This window comes from Carlito syrichta, unplaced genomic scaffold (genome assembly GCF_000164805.1).
Source record: "Carlito syrichta isolate Samal-C Ts95f unplaced genomic scaffold, Tarsius_syrichta-2.0.1 Scaffold287221, whole genome shotgun sequence".
NCBI lineage: Eukaryota > Metazoa > Chordata > Mammalia > Primates > Tarsiidae > Carlito > Carlito syrichta.
In genome coordinates this window covers 87,685-108,700 of record NW_007231317.1, presented here as the reverse complement: position 1 = coordinate 108,700, position 21,016 = coordinate 87,685, and the positions used below count along the sequence as shown (strand labels likewise).

At 38.4% G+C, this 21,016-nt stretch overlaps 1 long non-coding RNA gene across 2 annotated transcripts in view; it reads right to left on the bottom strand.

Moving 5' to 3' along the window:
• LOC103254640 overlaps positions 1-21,016 on the bottom strand; it is a 137,349-nt gene that overhangs the window by 75,338 nt on the left and 40,995 nt on the right. For both annotated transcript variants that reach the window (XR_503974.1, XR_503973.1), the window contains exon 2: positions 7,617-7,697. This is a non-coding gene — a long non-coding RNA (uncharacterized LOC103254640). The remainder of the gene's footprint in view (positions 1-7,616; positions 7,698-21,016) is intronic.

Below are 21,016 nucleotides of genomic sequence, written 5' to 3'. Positions count from 1 at the left end.
TACTTGGAAGGCCGAGGGGGAAGGATCACCAGAGCCCAGCAGGTCGAGGCTGCGGTGGCCGGGAGCATGCCACTGTACTCCACTCTGGGTGACAGAGTGAGACTCCAACTCAAAAAAAAAAAAAAGAAATCAACATACTAAGAGAATAGCTGCACTCTGTTTTTATGACAGCATTCTTCACGAACCAATATATGGAAGTAACTTAAGTGTTCATTGCCAGATGAGTAGAGAAAGAAAATGCATGGTATATATACAAAATAGAATACTACATTTTGTCCTTTGTGACACTGTGAATGGCTCTGGAGAAGAATATACTAAGTGAGCCAGGCACAGAAAAACAACTGCCACGTAATCTCACTTATGTGTGGAATCAAAAATGATGAGCTCGTAGAATAGATAGGAAAATGACGATTATCAGAGGCTCAGGAGATGGAAAAGGCTCAGGAGATGGAGAATGGAAAGTCGTTGATGAAAGTATATAAAATTTCAGGTAGACAGGAGAAATGTTTTGAGTTCTCTTGCTCAGTGCAGTGACTAGAGTCAATAATAATATACTGTGTATCTCAAAATAATTAAAAGCAAATTTTTTTTTTGAATTGGAGTCTCACTCCATCACCCAGGCTGGAGCACAGTGGCACACTCACGGCCACCCCAGCATCGACCTGCTAGGCTCCAGCGATCCGTTTGCCTCAGCCTTCCAAGTAGCTGGAACTACAGGTGTGCGCTACCATGCCCAGCCAATATTTGATTTATTGTAGAGAGGAGGTCTCACCAATTTACCCAGGGTGGTCTTGAACCCGTGGGCTCAGGCAATCCACTCACCTCAGCCTTCCAAAGTGCTGGGATTACAGGCTGAGCCACCAAGCCTGGCCAAGAGCAAATTTCACATGTTTCATAGTAAAATGATAGGGAAGCAAGATGATGGATATGTTAATTAGCTTGATTTAATCACACTGTGTACATATGTATCAGAGCATCACACTACTTCATAAATGCAAACAATTATGGTTTGTCAAAGATAATACTAATAAAAATAAATTAATTTGTTACATTAAATTATTATGAAACCACAAAAAATAAAATTATACATGTGACAAAACATAGGTGCTACACATTTAGAGTGTACTTTTATGGGCATTTGTCATTTTTGCTACCTATAGCCATCCCCCCTAGGTGGCTAGAATTTTGTATTTTTCACCGAAAGGCAAACCACAGTGACCCACCTTTTGGACCACAAACATGAATACATGATACTAGTAACTCCTCATTCTGGCCCAGAGATTGTTCTAGGAATGGGCACATGGCCATAGTAGTCCAATGAGACTTTGGTATTTTTCTAAATGCAGATTTTAGGTGAAAATTCTACTCTGATCTGAAGAAATGTTTCCATTCAGAAGCAAGTAATGTACTGGAGCCCACATCCAAAGAAAGGTAGAAACAAGATCCCAAGAGAAAGAATCTTGTCACCATTAAGTCTTCAGTTCTCGTGTCTAAGACCTGCAAAGCAACCCTTCCTTTTTTGTGACTTACATTATTTCTCTTCCAACCAATCTTTTCTTCAGCTAGATTTTTGTTCATCATTACCCAAAGAATCTTGGTAACTATAGAATCTAAGAATTTGGCTTTCCACAGAACACTAATTAAACAATTTTAAATTAGAAATATAAAAAAATCTTTTCCAGGTATAAACTGATGGAGTTATGTCTTAACTTTGAGAATCGTCAAGCAGAATTAGCAGAGCATTTAAAGGAAGCCAGATTGTATTTATATATTCTGGATACTGCCATGCTGCGTGCCCCACAAAGTTTAGTTTTCTGGAAAATCTGAAGCTGTATCCACTAACCACCCATCACTATAAGTGAAATCACAAAGTTCACAGAGGTGAAAATAACATCATGACTCTGACCAGCCGCTACTGCCCAGGGTGGCCAATGCGCAGTAAAAATAAAATAAAATCAAAAAGTAAAATGCAGCATCTCCTCCAAGTGCTTCTATGTTTTTATTTAATCTCTTAAGAAACACTCAACTGGCTGGGGGCCGTGACTCACACCTATAATCCCAGCACTTTGGGAGGCCAAGGTGAGAGAATTGCCTGAACTCACCATTCAAGAACAACCTGGGCAACTTGGTGAGACCTAATCTCTACAATAAGTCAAAAAAACTAGCCAGACTTGGTGGCGCGTGCTTGTAGTTTCAGCTACTTGGAAGACTGAGGCGGAAGGATCACCTGAGCTCAGTAGATCAAGATTGTGGTGGCTGTTAGAGTGCCACTGCACTCTAGCCTGGATGACAGAGTATGGCTCCAACTTAAAAAAAAAAAAAAAGAGATAGAAAGAAACAATCACTCAACTACAGTGAAAGGAGAAGCAGTAGGAACTCCGTTCTGGTCTCAAATATTTACATATCTAAGTAATGCCCATCGAATTCTATTTCAAAAACTACAATTCAGACAGTCTTTGGGGGAAAAAAAAAACTCTACCATTAATCAATTGTTGAGAGGGGGTAGAAGTTTACACTAGCTAGTCAGGGAACTATGAGATTTCATGTTCACCTATCATCCCCATATTCATAAAAAGAGAAGAAAATCAGACGAGGTACAGTGGCTCATGCCTGTAATCCCAGGACTTTGGGAGGTGGAGGCAAGAAGATTGCCTGATCCCAGGGACTGGAGACCAGCCTGGGCAACTTGGCGATGCCTTGTCTCTACAATAAAACAAAAAAATAGCGGTTGCAATGGTGTGGCCCTGTAGTTCCAGCTACTTGGAAGGCTGAGGTGGAAGGATCACCTGAGCCCAGCGGATCGAGGTTATGGTGGCCTGTGAGCATGACACTGCACAGGTGACAGAGTGAGACTCTGAAAGAGAGAAGAAAATCAACTCACATGTTATTTAGTGTCAAATGGCAATCTTCTGCTATTATTTAAAATTTGCTTGAAAATGGCATCAAAGTAAATACCTTGTTTTGTGTGTACAATAGAAAGAGATAAAAGGGAACACTTTTAAAAGCAAATAATTTGGGAAGGATTCAGGGAAATAAGTGCATTTTAAATGCTTGATGAGAAAAAAGAAACTTCATGTGTGAAAAATATCTGTGCATACATATATGTGTGTGTGTATCATATGCAAACCAAACAATATTAGATTAGAAATAATCTGGCTAACAAATAGTCTGAGAACATCATCCTGAGTGTGCAAGATTTATAGGTTAAAATTATAATTCAACAGAGCATATTAAGAAGGAAATTTTTAAAAAGCAAATTCAGATATGCATCAGCATTGCTGTTTCTTCTAAATGTATCCAACAAATTACTTCAAGCCATATCATCTTTCTAACTTGTCCACAATTGCCAATTTTAATACTTTTGTTATAACACTGGTGAGCATCTTTTATCAGATATGGTTTTAGAGTTTAATATAATCTGATCAAAATGTATTTATTTTAAACCAATAATATATGTTTTGTGAATAATAACAGAATTAAATAACTCAGGGAATTTGTTCTAATACAAAGTCTAAATTCCTGTAGTCACATTTTTATTTTTTTAATTTTGAAAAAAAAATAGAGATTCACACAAAAATATAAATACTTTACTATACCAAAGACACTGTGGGATGCCTTATAATTTTGCTGAGTCACTCACATAAAAGTAAATTTATATTAAATTACACAATCTTTTAATTGATCAATAAATGTGGTTAAATAGCTGAGACTATAAAATTCACAGCTACTCTGTTCCTCATTTTTGGAACAGCCTCATTCAAGTAAAGTTTAAACAGACCATGAGATGGTTTTTATTGACTCAAACACTGAAGTTAGGCAAGTGTGATTTTTGGCTGTGTGTTGTTTGGGAAATATTATAAAGAAATTGAACTAAAGCAAAATTTTTTGGCCAACCTAAAGAGAATTTACATTGATATTTTCAAATCCGAAAGCTTGGAACATATTGTAGATACATTGAACAAGTTAAAATTCCTCATATCTTAACTCTACAGCTGTTAGATTGAGGCAAACTTTGTGGTTCTAAAACTAGTCTTCAAGGTAAAGGATGCAAAGATAATTCAAGTGGTCACTAGACAACAGCTTCCTAAAGGCTTTAGTTCACATTCTTTATCATCTCAGTATTCTTCCATGTTATGGACTGAATTGTATTTCACCAAAATTTGTACGTTGAAGTCCCAATCCCTAATGCAACTATTTGTAGACAGAACCTTAAAGGAAGTAAATAAGGTTACATGATGTTGTAAGTTGGGGCCCTAATCTGATGGGACTGGTACCTTATGAGAAGCAGAAGAGACACTGGAGATGTCTCTTCTCCCAGGTGCGCACACAGGGAAGGCCATGTGAAGACACAGCGAGAAGGCAGCTGTCTGCAAGCCAGAGAGGCCTCATCAAAACAAGCCCTGAAGTCACCTTAATCTTGGACTTCTAGTCTCCAACACAGTGAGAAAATAAATTTCTATTCTTTAAGCCATCTAGTCTGTGCATTTTTGTTATGGCAGCCCGAGCAGACTAATACACTCTGCATCTCCTGTTTCTGGCTTACTCAGTCAATACTAAACATCTATTGACACTTGTTATCCTTATGTAGAGACCAGCTTGTTCATCCAACGAATCTTTATTTATGTCTACTGTGTGCCAACCATTGCTTTGATTCCAAAGTTGTTGTTTTCCGAATGGTTCTGAAACCAGATGCTTTTTCTCTAGACCATGGGTATTAGTACTAGCCTGCTTTCTTTTCACTTTTTTCCTTCTTTATAACTGTCAAGTTTGAGAGCTGAGTAATATCCACACTGCAGCTAAAGCAGGTCTGAGTGTTACCTTTCCCCATTACTGTTCCTCTGATAAGGAAAAGGGGGAAAAAATTGTAGTTTTTCTAGTGCTATATACTAGATTCTGTATGTATTTCATTTTATTTAGCAAATATTATTCTATAGGATTAGAATTCAAAATACTAGTAATAAAAAATTTTAAATTTAGAACTTTGGTTTTAATAGCTAGAGTTCTACCATCTCAGCAATAATGGTTTCTACCTCTAAAACATCTCCACAAACACTATCATCTTTTTTGTTGTATCTTACCTGAGTCATAACTTGACTTTTCCAGCATCTTTTTTTTTTTTTTGAGTTGGAGTCTCACTCTGTCGCCCAGACTGGAGTGCAGTGGCCGCTTCCGGCCACCGCAGCCTCGACCTGCTGGGCTCTGGCGATCCTTCCGCCTCAGCCTTCCCAGTAGCCGGGATTACATGCGCTACCATGCCCGGCTGATTTTTTTATTTATTGTAGAGATGAGGTCTCGCTGCCCAGGCGGGTCTCGAACCCACGGGCTCTGGCAATCCACTCACTTCAGCCTCCCAAAAGCGCAGGATTACAGGCTGAGCCACCAAACCCGGCCTTTTCCAGCATCTTATGTAAAAGTTGAGATGTTAATAGAGCATAGTGACCCAAGCTGTATAAAATAGAGATGTACGACTACACATCATAGTGGCTCACGTAACCACATATAACGTTTAAATACACACATCATGCACAGAATGAAAATAGAGCTTTCAAGTAGCCTTCCTGGATTTTAACTTACCATTAAATGAGGTGACATCTGCCAATTTCTCTTCAATTAGTAGATGATATGTTGCACAGTGGTGACCTTCAAATCTGTCACATAAGTATGTTTTCGTTTTCTATGCTTAGTTTTATAAGCACTTGGATATGTTCCATTTCGTGGGCATAGGACCATAATTTAAGAATATATAGTAAATATAAGTTTTTTCATCTGCATGACACAGTAACTTGAATAGGTTATATGTGAGACAAGTCCTTAGTTTGTAGAACAGTATTTATAGCGAGAAACAGAAACATCACCAAGTTAACACATGCTCAGTATATATCTATCAACAAGTTTAACTTGGGCTCCTAAAATACTCATCTCAGGGTATAAATGCCAAGCAATACTTTAGGTTTTGCCAAATTTCTAGAACTCGTTCAGAATTTCACAAGAAGCTCTGAATTCTACTAAGTGATATTTCCCTTCCTCTTAATTTGTTTGGTTTGCAGAGGAAGTGACATTTTTCAACACATTTCCAACTTAAATTAGTGTTTTCTGCTTTGAAAACATAATTTCACATCTTGGAGAAACTCAACATTTCTGACTCTGAGTGGCTCTTATGGAAGCAGTCTCTGTTTGTGCTGTCTTTTGCAATGATGTGCTGATTCCAAAGGGCAAAACTTAAACAAATCTGAGTGAGGATAACAGAACTCACGTGACATGGTAGGTTCTTAAATAACTGAACTCTATTCAAACTTATTATTTCTTTTTCAGTTGGTCTACAAAGGAATTGAGCTGGTGGAAAGATTATCCTGCATTCATTTTTATAAGTGTGTGTGTGTTTTATTTCTCAAGAATATTTTCATGTCTTAATGGTTTAGAAAGTGGATGAGTTAAGAAGTTAAGAGATGGAAGAAAAACGAGAAAAAATAACAGTTCTATTGCAAAAGCTTTAAGCATATTTTTGTTTTCCAAAAATGTTCACTGATTGATCATGCCTTTGTTTTACACTGTACTTGTATTAATTAGCTCTGGAGGATATAGCAAAATACCATAGACTGACTGACTAGCTTAAACAATAGAAATTTATTTTCCACAATTCTGGAGGCTGAAATTCAAGGTAAAAGTGAGTCAGGGTTGGTTTCTGGTGGGGACTTTTCCTGGTTTGAATATGTTCACCCTCTGTGTCTTCTCATGATGAAGAGGGAGCGTGAGCTCTCTGGTGTCTCTTCTTCTTTGAAAAAACATCTCTATTTGTATAAAGCTATTGGGGTATAAGTGTACTTTTGTTGCATGCATAGATTGTATAGTAGTGAAGTAAGGTCTTTAGGTTATCATCACCCAAATAATTTGCATCATACCCATTCAGTAAATCCCAGCCTTTTCCCCCATCCCACCCTCTCACCCTTCCGAGTCTCCGTCGTCTATCATTCCACACTCTACCTCCACGTGTACACAATACTTAGCTCCCATTTGTAAGTGAGAACATGTGCTATTTGTCTTTCTGTGTCTGAGTTGTTTCACTTACAACGACAGCCTCCGGTTCCATGCATGTGCTACCAAAAAACCGGGCTCGGTGGCTCAGCCTGTCATCCCGCGCCTTTGGGAGGCTGAGGTGAGTGGATTGCCTGAGCCCGTGGGTTCGAGACCCACCTGGGCAGCCAGACCTCATCTCTACAATAAATCAAAAAATCAGCCGGGCGTGGTAGCACATGCCTGTAATTCCGGCTACTCGGAAGGCTGAGGCGAAAGGATCGCCAGAGCCCAGCAGGTCGAGGCTGCGGTGGCCGGGAGCGGCCACTGCACTCCAGTCTGGGCGACCGAGTGAGACTCCAACTCAAAAAAAAAACAAAAAAAAACATGATTACACTTTTCAATTAAAAAAAAAAAGCTGAATAGTGTTCTTGTCTTATAAGGATGCTATTTCTATTAGATCAGTGTTCAACCTTATGATCTCATTTAACTTTACTCCATAAAGGTCCTATGTTCAGATAAAGGAACATATTAGGAGTTAGGGCTTCTGCATATGAATTGGAGGTACACAGACATTCAGTCCACATCAGTAGCATTCCACCCACCAGAACCAAAGGGTGACTTAGCTGGCAGCTGGAAAGTTGTCTTGTAGACGGTAGATTAACCAGAATGCTCTTGTGCTTTCCCTGTAAGTGAAAGGAAGCACACGTTAATTGCTAATAGTTGAGATTATGGGAACTTTTCTTCTCTGCTTGGTGGTGATAGTAAAACCATGCAGCACAGCCTCAAGAAAACCCTTTTATATAAAAACCTATAAACAAATGATACATGTTGAGCATTTCAGTGTATTAATTTTTTCAAGCTGTTCATGTTCCAGACTGTATTATCTTAGATATAGATTCACAAAGATTACCTACAAAAGAAGCAAATCAAATAACAAATATTTTCTGAGCCCCTATTATGTGAAACCATTACTACCCATTCTAAGAGGGCTCTTCCACAAGATCTATATGGCTATTTCTAATAGTTTGCAGCACCAATAAACACCATACATCCAAGCGTTGTGTAATGACCCTATTGTTACACATGAGGCTTTCCTACAGAGCCCTTTATTGCTAATCTAAAATGAAAGGGATGTTGCTCCAAGTGGAGAAATGGATCAAATGGCAGTATACGCTACACACAAAAGAAATATAACTTCTCTTTCTAAAAATCCTCTTAAAGCTTCAATAACTCATCTTCTCTGCTTCTTGTTTGCCAAAGCGAAAAGGAACAAAAGCCAAGCAACATTTTCTACGATACGACTTTACCCATAGCTAGCTCCAGGAGAAGAAAACATGGTTGTACCTTATCTGGGATCTGGAGAAGGTTCTTTGGAGTGAAAAAAAGAGTATCTGTTTCTCAAGTCCAGGTTCTCCCAGGAGCTGACAATACGACCTCTGATAACTCGTTTGTCAGTTTCCTTTTATATAAAAGCAGAAACTTGAATGAGAAAAATGTTGTCCATCCCTTTCAGTTGGGGAATGCTACCACCTGGCTTTTAAAGTATATTTTTGGCCTACATAAGATGCGGTGACATTAGCCTGTAGAATTTACTACCCTAAAATATGGCCAACAACTCCATAACAATGAGTCCAAAAGTTTAATAGATGCTCATACCTGTTATTTGCTTCCCTTAAAAGAGAAAATAAAAAGAGCTTATGGTAAGAGTTGAAATTATTTTTTCTTTCCGACTATATGTGAATACAAATGAAGTTATTCAGTATTCCAGGTTCTCAGTGTGCTCACAGATCTCGAGGGATTGCCTGGACATTTTAATTGCCTTTGTTACACAAAGGCTGCTCAGCTTGTGTTGTCAGAAAGTTCTACTCAAATGTTTTTGAGGCCCTAGAGTCTCCCTATACAAGCACAGTGGAAGCATAAGCTCTAAGACTGTGTTTATGTCAAAGAGCATATTTTTCTCCCCTGTATGCACCTAGCTCTAAGAATGAGCTTTTGTAAATGTTTATTTGCCCCTCTTTGAAAAAACCCTAAAAACTGGGGATTCAATCAAGTATGAAAATTATATTCCACGAAACAAAATATTTGTCCCCTCAGCGTTCAGATTTCTCCTAGCCCACATTTTTCAACCTTACGATTCTCAATATCTACTTTTCACTTTCTGAAGGTTTCCTCTGGTAAGATGTGGCATTTTGTCCTTGAGCAGTGAGTGCAAGTTACTATATTTTCCTTCTTGGCCATCTCATGAGACAGGCAGTGAAATGCCAAGAATAATGTAAACTGTACAGGAAAATACCATGACGTACTACCCCTAGAAATATCTCCGCTTAATAGGTGTTGTGCCATTAACGGTGAATTTTATGGAGGTAAGGAGATGTAAATCTGTCATGTAGACAAAGATTTACAATAATACCCACTTCCGTGGGTGATTTTCATCACAGCTAGGGCCGTCAGGCAACTTGGGCGTCTTCTCGAGTCTCTTAAGTTATGAAGTCCCCCTCCTGTTTCCCCAAGGTTGGGCTCTTGACCTTCCTGGAGCTGATGCTAGTGATGTAGCTTACCTCTCTTTCCTTCCATTACCACTGGTGTGATTTCAGTCAGGTGGGTGGGGTTTTAGTTACATAAAGTTGATCGAAAACACTAGTTGGAATGACGGAGTTTGGTAATAATTTTCTACAAAAATGCATTTTTGATGATTCTCGAGTGTTCATGTCTATTTCTTATAAGCAGATCTAGACAGAGCTTTTGTTTTCAAAAGCTACACGCAGTATCTTTACTGTGTGTACTGCTGTGAGAGGTGATTTGTTTTTGTATTCTTATACACTGATGTCACACACATGTGACAGAAATTTGACTAATTTCGTGAGTTATTCATGTGAAGTCACTAGGAGACAAACATAGTAAGTCACTTATGGACTTGGGGAATACCATTGTATAAGGAAAATGAAAACTAAAATAAAATGTTCCAGTTTTATTTTCAAAATATTATTTCAACAGAAAAAGCACAGATAGCCTTTTTTAGCTCTTTTGATTACAAATTTGATTTTGAACAAAATATGCTAGATAAAAATGTAGTTATGCTTTCAACTCATACACTACTCCTTTTTTCTATGTATTTGGATGCTAGAAAAAAGATGAGAAAAACAATCTGAGACATGGTTATAACTAGAATTATATAATATTTATTTGTTTAATTTTAATTTATTTTATTTTTATTTTTATTTTTTTTGGAGTCTTACTCTGTCACCCAGGCTGGAGTGCAGTGGCACACTCACAGCCACTGCAGCCTCGACCTGCCGGGCTCAGGCAATCCTTCCACCTCGTCATTCCAAGTAGCTGGAACCACAGGTGTGTGCCACCACACCTGGCTAATTTGTTTTATTTATTGTAGAGATGCGGTCTCACCAAGTTGTCCAGGCTGATCTCAAACCCCTGAGCTCAGGCAATCCTCTTGTCTCTGCCTCCCAAGGTGCTGGGATTACAGGAGTGAGCCCCCCAGGTCCAGCAGGATTATATAATATTTAACTACATATGTTAAAATATTTTTAAGCAGGAGTTCTGGGCCATTGTCTACACTGGAGGCCTGTATGACTTTCCAAAGGCTACTCATTGGATAAAATCTAAAAATTGAAGGTACAACTACATAGCTGCATCTGACATGCATATGTGTATTCTAGAACACATATAAAGCAGGAATGAAAGAGCAAACTGACAGTTATAGCTGCAGAGGTTGTTCTTGAAGTTGCATGCTTATTGTAGGGCACGAGCTCTCCCAGGGTCGGAGGTTTGAAGAATGGCATTTTCCCAAGGGTAAGCATGCCTTTCTTCCCAGCAAAAATCCATAGATAGACACCTGGAGCAAACTGAAATAAAGCCCAAAAAATGACTCTGCAGAGACCAATGTCCCTAGCGTACCTTCATTTCCCCTCCAGTAAAGATACGATACATGCCATGTATGTAATATGTAATTTGCAGTGTCCTAGTAACTAAAGGAAGCAAGAACACTGTGGAAACCACACTGGAGAACACCCACAAGTGCTGAAAGAGCATGATGTCGAAAGACCAATGCAGGCTCAATGGGTCTTGAGCAAGGAGAGAATCAAGAGGGTGCCGACAGAAGAAAGACGACCTCCCTATTCAGCCCAGACCCACAGGCATAGGAAGTAAGAATGTCAGCTCTCTACACCAGCCATGACTCATGTGCATTATTTTTGGTTTTTGTTTGTTTGTTTGCTTGAGTTGGAGTCTCACTCTGTTGCCCAGGCTTGGAGTGCAGTGACACGCTCCCGGTCATCCCAGCGTTGACCTGCTAGGCTCAGGCGATCTTTCTGCCTCAGCCTTCCAAGGAGCTGGAACTATAGGCGTGTGCTACCACACCTGGCTAATTTTTTGATTTATTGTAAACACGAGGTCTCACCATATTGCCCAGGCTGGTCTCGAACCCATGGGCTCAAGCAATCTTCTCATCTCGGCCTCCCAAAGTGCTGGGTTTACAGACTTGAGGCACTGTGCCCAGCCTATTTTTGCTTTTAAAACCAAATTTATTATTTACAAGATGGGATATGATGGCGGTCAAGCATACTCATTTGTGCAAGACACTACATAAACATTCTCAATAAAGAAAAGTTGGTTGAAGTTTTTCAGATACTAATAAAGGCAATCCCATATACTAAACAAATTAGATATTCACAAAGGCCACCACCTGGTGGCTGCATAACAGTCAGCATAAAGTTTCTAGTTTTTTCAAGATTTTTGAAATGTATATTAAAATATTTAATCTTATTTAATAATAATTATTGAGTTTTATTAAACCCTACTATAAGCTCTTTGGGGGCTGGGTTCGGTGGCTCAGCCTGTAATCCCAGCACTTTGGGAGGCCTAGGAGAGTGGATTGCCTGAGCGTGCGGGTTGGAGACCAGTCTGGGCAACTTGGCAAGACCTCATCTCTACAATAAATCAAAAATTAGCCAGGCGTGGTGGCGCACGCCTGTAGTACCAGTTACTTGGAAGGCTGAGGTGGAAGGATCGCCAGAGCCCAGCAGGTCGACGCTGGGGTGGCGATGAGCATGCCACTGCACTCCAGCCTGGGTGACAGAGAGTCCAAATCAAAAAAAAATCTTTCATAAGTTGTAGTGGCACATTTTTACTGAAGAAAACGTGGTGTTAACATGGATAATTAGCATCTTAAACTTGTTTTTATTATCTAATCCACGAGGGAAAACGTGTTGTTCACACTTACTTGTACGTTTCAGGTAGTAGCATTTTGGGATTTAGCGATGAGCATATTTTGTCCTGGTATTTGTCACACATAAGTTTGTTTGGGGAGGCCAGGCACAGAGGCTCATTTCTGTAATCCTAGTGCTTTCAGAGGCCGAGGTGGGAGAATCACCGGAGGCCAAGAGTTTGAGACCAGGCTGGGCTAGACTACAAAAAACTTTTAAAAAATTAGCCGGGTGTGGTGGCATACCTGTAACCCCACCTATTCAGGAGACTGACGTAGAAGGGTCACTTGAGCCCAGGAGTTTGAGGATGCAGTGAGCTATGATCGTGCCACCGCAGTCCAGCCTGAGTGACAGAGTGAGACCTTGTCTGGAAAAAAATAAATTTTAAAAAATTGTCTGGGGAGATTAAGGATGAACAACAGAGAAGGTATAAGATGAATAATTTTGCTTATTCCATTAGCCACCCTGATAATGTAGATATACACTATAAATTAACTTACTTTTCTTTTACTCTGTATACATAGTTTCTATTTCAGTCACAAATTATCTAGATGACTGTGTATTCAATGAAGATAAAGAATAAAATATTCATGGCATTTATATGTATTCGTTTCTTTCATTATTTGAATAGAAATAAAAGTAATACCAAGAGAAGAATTTATGTTTAAGTGAGAGAACAAAATGCAGCTTGGTATGTGGTCTTTAGAGCTATACTAATATATTGCATTTTAAGCTTTCTGAAAAGTTATGCTGAAAGAAGCCTGTTTCACTAAGTCTAACCCAAGGAATTGCCAATTCATTTGACCATAAAGCTTTTTCCTTTTTAAAATCTATTATTACAGCATTTTGAAATGCTGCTCCAATTAATGGCTTTTAAGAGTTTATGTTGAAAGGGGCCTTGAGAGAATGTTTAATAGAGAAAATAGTTGTGGGTGATTCAAACATATAATACACAATCCTAAATATTTTGTTGGATCTATTTTGATTCACTTTAAATACCTCTCTTTTGACTTAGGATCCTTATGTAAACTCCACTTTATTTCTATGCAATTCCAAATACCCAGTGTTAAAGCAAGCAATTCACAAAGACACCGAGAGAGGAAAAATGGAACCACACTCCATAAACTTTTCCTTGATCACTGTTCTTTCAAACCATCGATGTATCTAGAGCAGGAAATAACACCACATTATTAGCAAGGCAACCAAAGCAGATTTTGCTGATGGTCAATAATGCCACTTCCAGTTATCAGTGGAAAACCTCTAATTACTGTTCTTATTTCCCCCATCCCAACATAACCACAAAAACCATTTATACATTAAGGGACTAAAAGAGTCTTCTGTGCAACAATACTCAGAAATTACAATTATGGGACTGATATTTCATTTTCAAGCTGATTTTAACCAAAATAGTTCAATTAAACATTAAATTACCTAACAATTAAGAGAAACTATCGAAACATGACTCTAAGAAGGCTAGATATTGCCTTCAAAGGATCGCTAGACCATCCGATTTTATACAATTGTATGTACATATATGACATACCAATATTTTTTGTAAGCATGTTCATCATTTTAATAGTATTGCAGTTAATATAAATTGCACCAGTATTCCACATTTACATTCAGAAGCAACTGAGACATAGACAAGAGCACTGGGTATATGAACACTCCCAAATTATTTCTATGATGCTGTCTGGAGAATGTGAAGATAAGGAGACATAGGGTGATCAGAGGACCAGATTCTGAGACTGTAAAATGGAGTTCTAGAACTTGATTCCAGTGAGTAAAAGAGTAGATGGAGAAACTTCATCTAACAATAAAGAGAAAAGATAGATAACTTATCTTTCCAGGGCTCTAGATGGAAAAGATTCATGAGGAGGATGATGATGATAATGATAAAAATACTAATGATAAAATATCTTCTGGGTGTTTGCCATCATATACGTACTCTCACCCCAGAGTTCACCAACACCAACAACATCTGGGGTTCTCCAACACGCAGCTGGAAAAAACTCAAACTGAAAAAATTGAAATGTACTCAGATTCTTTACACATTCTGGTATCCAGCAAAAACACAAATTCAAATTCTCATTGAACGTATACTGTCAATCTAGACCCAAATGACTACATAATGAGTGCAGTTCACAATCAAAATTGACCAAATACATAAGAAAAGAGGCCACGAAGAATAAAAGTCAGAAGAAATAATAAAAATGACAGTTTTAGAACCCTCCAATGATTTCAGACGTTGTAAATATAAGATATATAAAATAGCCATTTATGAAATATTTAAAGAAAGTTAATTCTCTCTTTGATTTTTCAGCTCCCTTATGCCCAACTTTTTTGCCTAATAAAAATCATCACATATATACTCTCACCCTAGAGTTCACCAACACCAACAACACCTGGGGTTCTCATTTATAATGAGATTGAGAAATTGACAAACTACGCCCCCATAGGCCTAATCCAGCTGTTTATTTACATATTGTCTATGACCTCATTAAAATGACAGATTTAAGTCGACATAATCAAGAATGCATGTTCTTCAAGACTAAAATACTACTATCTGGTCCATTAGAAAGAAAAAAGTTGCCAAACTCTGGATTAAACGATACTTAAAGACACATAACAAACATACCAATAACACAGAACTCCTCACATTTGATTATAAGCCCATCTATCTTATCACGCACCTGTAGAGAAATTATTGTTCAAAGTTTTATGTATCACAGAAATTGAAGACACCTAAAATCTAGAATTTCTTTTGTCAGGTATGAGTATAGCAAATTTTTTCACATGGTTGTTGTCAGTTATTGATAATACCTTATTTTATTTAAAAAGTGGATTATCTTTTTTTTTTCCTTTTTTTTTTATTATGAAGTTGTGGGGTACAGTTAAGGGTTAGGTATACAATTGCGTTTCATTCAGGCACCCTGTTGATATGGGGTGTTTCCCCGTTCCCAGACAGATATTTGCTACTGTTAATCCCATCTCCCTCCCCCCACCATAGTTTCCCAGTACGGTCAGTCATTTTCGTATAGCATTGCATTGGATGTTTAAGGTCCATTATATGAGTGAGAACATGTGATACTCGGATCTTTGTTTCTGTGAGAGGTCACTCAGTATTATAGACTCTAGTTCCATCCAGGTTGCTGCGAAATTCATGATTTTGTTCTTTTTTATGGCTGCGTAGTATTCCATCGTGTATATGTACCACATTTTTTAATCCAGTCCTCTTTTGACGGGCAGCATGGCTGTTTCCAGGTTCTTGCTATTGTGAACAACGCTGCGCTAAACATGCGTGTGCAGGCCTCTTTTTTATAGAGTTATTTGTGTTCTTCAGGATATATTCCCAGTAGGGGGATTGCGGGGTCATATGGGAGGTTGGTATTTAGAGCTTTTAGGAATCGCCACACTGCTTTCCACAGAGGTTGCACTAGTTTACACTCCCACCAACAGTGTAGAAGTGTTCCCTTTTCACCACACCCTCTCCAGCAGCTGTTATTTTTTGACTTGTTGATAATTGCCATTCTGACTGGAGTTAGGTGGTATCTCAGTGTGGTTTTGATTTGCATCTCCCTGATGATTAGTGAGGTTGAACATTTCTTCATGTGTTTGTTGGCTGCTTGGATGTCTTCCTTTTTGAAGTGTCTGTTCATATCTTTTGCCCATTTTATAATGGGGTTGTTTGTTTTTTTCTTTTCAGCACTTTTGAGTTCCTTGTAGATCCAGGATGTTAAGCCTTTGTCGGACCTGGAGTTGGCAAATCTTTTAAAGAATCATTTTAAAGTAGAAAACACTTGTGTTATATATAGTTAGGCACATATTTACAATGGCTGGCACTCTTCATTCCTTTGTATAGGTCTGAGTGTCGATCTGTCATCATTTTGCTTTTGCCTGATGAATCTCCCTTAACATTCTTGTCATCTTCTCATAATAAAATCTTTAACCTTGTGTTTGTCTGAAAATGTTTTTATTTTGCTTTCATTTATGAAGGGCGTTTTTACTGGATATGGATTTTTCGGTTGACGGTGTTTTATTTTCCCCTACCTACAACTCCCACTCCTTTTTAAATGTTATTCTATTCTTTTCTGGCTTGTATGGTTTCTGATGAGACAGAGATCGTTCTCATCTTCATTCTGGGTCTTGATCTCTTAAAGGCGTGTCGAACTTTGTAGGCAGGCAGGCAAACAGCCTGAATTTCAGGTTTATTCTTCAGAGGCTTATTTCTAAGCTTCTAGGACAAGTCCAGTGTACTTTTCTCTAGGCTTTATCACTACAAGTGAGGTTTGACTCTTCTAGATCTTAATTCAATACCTTAGATGTTCATTTAGGTGTCTCCAACTTGGCTGGTCATAACTGGAACATCTCTTAGTCCTGTGTAAATTAGGGGACTTATTCTCACGGCAACCCACCAGTAGTTTTTGCTTGACCTTATACAGTTTCACTTAGGCATGTTCAGATAAGCATTCTAGATTTGAGAAGAATCTTCTCCACATTGCTCCCTCTTCTCCAGTATTCTGCCCCACAATTTCTATTCAATTCAGTCATCTGAACTCCATCTCAGTCTTCTCAGTTCTCAGCAAGCACATACATTCTGCTTGAATCCCACAGCCACCTCCCACCACCACTACCACCACCACCACACACACACACACACACACACACACACACACACACACACTGGGCACTTTCCAGAAAGTGCCTCCAGGCAGGGAAATCAAAAGGTTTATCTTGCTTATTTTTCCTCTATTTTTGTGTAACAGTACTGTGCTGCCGTCTGTCCTATGTCTGAAAACACCTGTTTTACATATTTTGTCTGGTTGTCTAGCTGTTTATGGTGGAAAGAAAGTGTGGTACGGTTATTCAAATTTGGCCAGAAATAGAAGTTAGCAGGTTGTTTTAACTATAACGATGGGCCTTTGTGTTCAGCCTGTCCTAGTTTCAGAAGGCTCCTAAAATCCCATAGAACTCCTGGCTCCTGGAGGCCAATGGTGTTGGGGCCATCACAACTGTTGTTGACCTTCCACATACTTGAGGGGGTCTCAGTTATTTTTGCTGTCGCTGTTCATTTCTAATTTAAACCCACTGTGGCCAAAGAATTTAATCTGTATGATCTTCTTCATTTGAAACGTATTTAGACTTGAGTAACTTTTTCCCTTAATAATTCATTGTAGTATTTCTTTCCAGAAACCAGAAAAAAACCAAAGTGGTAAATGAAGACTACAAAATGTGAGCCAAACTGTAGCACTAGTTAGCTTTCAGGTAGAGTTGATTAAACAGAAAGAATTGTATCATTTCTTTTATGCAAATTATGAAGTCCTTTTTAGAAAGAACTCTTAGCTCAGCAAGCATCTGTTTCCCTACGCTGCATGAAACAGTTCAAGTAGCTTTCCCAACCTCAGAGATTAATCATCATGAGATCTGAGAAGGATGCCTCAGAGAATTAATTTCTCCTCTGAATCTCTCTCTTGGTAACAGTCTAATTTCATCTTTTCCTGGGACCCCTTTCTATTTGCCACTCTCTCCACCTTTCCATGTAGCATCTGTTTTCTGCCATCTCTTTTCCCACATTGTATGGTTCTGTAGCTGGAATCTTGCCCAGCTTACCCATAAAACAAAGAGTCACAATGGACTTCCCGCCATCTTGCTTACACTTCCTGCCCAGGAAAATTAATCCTAGAGTATTTTGGGTAAAGGATCACAGAGACTATCTCTACAGTTTACTCAAGGGGATACATTCACACTTAGCCCTAATTTGGTTTTATGGCATGAAGTTCTGACTCACTCCAGAGTACTTTTAGAAATATACCCAAAGTTCATAGCTGGCCTAGTATGCCTCGTGCATGCAATGATATCTTCCTCTACTGGCATGGGCAAATCTGATCCTGGCCCAGGACAAGTAGATCAGACAAAACAAACAAACCAAAAATATGTAATTCCTCACTTGACTCTTTCATATTCAGCCTATTTAATTGACTAAACTAAGCTTTCAAAACTTTTTCCCACACCTATTTTAGATAAGAAATTAAGAAATGTTTTAATTTCTCATTCCAATTTTTAATGCAAACACAGCACAGAAAGCCATGAAAAACGTGATGTGTAACATGTCATGTTTTCTTTTCTAGCTCTTTCTTGGACATTGTTAGCAGTAAAATGTGGTGATCAAAAGAAACATTTCTTGGTGGTTCAAATTTATAAAGAATTTTTTAGTCAAAAATTTTACTTTTATTCTCCACTACTCTTTCTCTTGCAGGACAATCAAAACATGGAATAAAAATACGTATATGTTCATCCCAGTTAACATCCATTCATAGCTCACAGGAATTACATTGGCAAGAAACTCCTGTTATCCACTTCCCACTGTAGGGGAGGTAGGCTCCATCTCTGGGAAATTCTGCCTGCAACTATGTTTGTTTGACTTCTTTCCTGTTGACCTTGGTCTCTTCTGGTGCCAGGGAACTGTAACATCATAGGACCCATCCATGCCTGACATGGGCACCTGTGCTTCATGTTGTGCAAGCAAGTGGCTTGTTTTAGTGCCCTGGGGCCTCATATTATCTTTTTTTCCTCACACTCCATTTCTATGAAATGTGTGTTCAGTCATCACATTTTTGTTCAATTTTGTTCATATCCACTTTTTCACACACCTCCACCATTCCTATCATGCTTTCTTCGTTACGCTGTTTAATGTTTCCCCCAAAAATTCTATCAGTAAGTAACTAATTACATGTATTACATTTACTTTGTCTGTTTGTTATTAATCCCCTCACCAGAACGTAAGTACCATCCCAACAGGAACGTTTTCTTGTGTATTCACTGCCAAGTCTTTAATGCCTGGATGTTTAGCATATGGTAGATAAATATTTGATGGTTAAATGGAAAACTTATCAAATGCAAAAAAATTTTAGGAACTAAAAATCATTCTTACAGATGAATAAAGCTGCAGTAAGTGTTGACAAAGCCTACACTCTCAGTGGCCTAACAAAAGCCAATACCTCTCCAGATATGGCTGTTCCTCAATGTAAACCTGCTTCAGCCCTTGATTAGCATGTGTTTATGCTAAATGTCTTATTGATACATAATTATGTATATTTATAACATACATGGGATATTTGATATATGCATGTAATGTATAATGATCAAATCAGGCTAATTAGGACATCCATCCATTCAAATATGTATTATTCATTTATGTTGGAAACATTCCAAATCTTCTCTTTAAGCTATTTTGAGATATATGATAAGCTATTATTTACTCTTGTCACCCTACTTTGCTATTAAGCAATAGAGCTTGCTCCTTCTACCTAATTGGACTTTCATACCTATTAATCAATGTTTCTTCATCCTCTTCTTCTCCTTGTCTTTCCCAGTCTATGGTAGCCATCACTATTTTCAGGAGATCAACTGTTTTAGAGAGTGTTGCAACTTCTGCTACAATTTTTGCTGCTATATCTTTTTTCTGCTGTTGTGGATATGTCCTCAGTGGTTTATGTACCTTTACTATTTCCACACTTTTTCAGGAAGGCACAACTGGACTACAACATTTGAACTCCTTCTTAAATGGGTCCTCTTCCTCCTCTCATGTATATAACGCTGTTTCTGGATCTGGCTATCTTCTTTCCTTTTACTTTCACTTTGATTTCTGGCCTGGGTATTTATTTCCTCACTTATTTCTCCAGATTTCCCTGTGAATGGTGAAAGAAACAAAGCAAGAATGTTCTAGGTCTGCTACAAATATCTATTGTTTGAACAAATCATATCCATCTTTATCTTCTCCAGGATAACAGTAGTTAACAGCATAGACCCTGGAGCCAAACCACCTGGATTACAATTCCAGCTCTGCAACTGACTAACTGTATGACCTTGAACAAGTTCCTCAACCTTCCCTTGCCTCAACTTTCAGGGTTGTAAAATAGAAGCAATAATAGCCTATCTGTTATGAAGGATTATTATAAGGATTAAATGACTTTATATGAAATTCTGGGAGCAAGACCCGGCACATAGTAAGCACTCTCTAAGGGTTAGCTACATTTATTGCAGTCCAATCTAGGAGATGTTCTATCAGACAAACCTCTTACCCAGTTCTAGGCTTACTCTAACACAGTCCCATCATGCTCCCATTCCACAGAGCTCATCATTGACCTTCTATTAGAAGATTTGTTCTCTGAGTGTGTTCTCTGGGCCAGCAGCATCGGCTGCACCTGGAACTTATCAGAAATTTGAATATTGGGTCCCACCCCAGACCCCCTGATCAGAAAATTGGAAGACAGAGTCCACCAAACTGTGCTAACTAGCTGTTCATATAACTGTTGCATGCTTACGTTTTAAAATCATTGTCTTAGATTCCTAACTCAGTACATCTTTTGGTATGTTCTCTCAGTGAACAAGAACAAGAAGCCCAGCCCATAGGAATGTTAGCACCTTGAAAATGATGCATTTTTTTCCTCTTCTGTTTATCTTCCTGGTTTTTATTTTCAAATCTTTTCACATTCTCTGAAACCACTTGATTAGATGTTGCAACCTTCCATAAGGTAGTCCCCTAATGACTCATGCTGACACTTGGATCTCATTTAGAAATTATTAATTAATTGGACTGGGTGTGCTTCAGCCATTGGGATTTCTAAAGGAAGATTTCTAGTGTGCACCCAACGCCCCAACTCAATCCCAGTAAATCTGAATTTTCAGAGAAAACCAGAAAGTGGTATTTTTAACAACTACCCCCAGTGAATCTTTTCATTATGGATATTTAGTAAAGAGTGCCGCATCAAAAACAAACAAAT